Source organism: Penaeus monodon, chromosome 25 (assembly GCF_015228065.2).
Source record: "Penaeus monodon isolate SGIC_2016 chromosome 25, NSTDA_Pmon_1, whole genome shotgun sequence".
Lineage (NCBI taxonomy): Eukaryota > Metazoa > Arthropoda > Malacostraca > Decapoda > Penaeidae > Penaeus > Penaeus monodon.
In genome coordinates this window covers 14,800,351-14,801,001 of record NC_051410.1, presented here as the reverse complement: position 1 = coordinate 14,801,001, position 651 = coordinate 14,800,351, and the positions used below count along the sequence as shown (strand labels likewise).

Sequence of the window (651 nt, the reverse complement as noted above, 5' to 3'; positions counted from 1 at the left end):
ACTAATCTAAATATACTTTTTTATTTTATAATATTATTTAATAATTATGAAAATATATAGTAAATAATAGTATATAGTATAATTTTACTTGAATACTTTATTCTTAATTGGAATATATGATATGCATGTAAATATTAATACAATATTCAAGTAGCAGGTACAATATATTATTATGAAGACAGCTATTGAATACAACATCATAATTTTTTAATTATCTGCATTAAAACCTTATTTTAATACAAATATTTCCAAGGGAGCAGGGAAGTTGGTCACAGAGTAGTTTTAATTTTTGAGAAAGTTGATATGTATGTAAACATGCAGATAAGATTAGCCATTTTAATCATCCTCATTTAAGTAAACCCATTTTTTACATAAAGAAAAAATATTAGTTACCCCAGATAAAATTGTTTTCTCTATTGATAAGTTGTGCATGGAAAACCATTATGATGTTGCCGTTCAGTCATTTGCATGCATTACCTTTGCAAATAAGTTAACAAAATGATCAGACACCTGGGTGGGGTCAGTATTTTCCATATTTATAGTACCTACGACCAACAGTAATGTCCTCAGGTTGCATTTTTTACTGGAAACACATGAAAAGGTTGTGTTAACTGTATGAGCTCCTTACGAAGTGAAAGAATAAGAGTGATA

The 651-nt window shown here is 27.3% G+C and overlaps 1 protein-coding gene across 1 annotated transcript in view; it reads left to right on the top strand.

Annotated features, from left to right (window-relative positions):
• Positions 1 to 651, top strand: part of LOC119589069 (dnaJ homolog subfamily C member 13-like) — a gene marked incomplete in the record, with an annotated part of 65,901 nt that overhangs the window by 39,126 nt on the left and 26,124 nt on the right.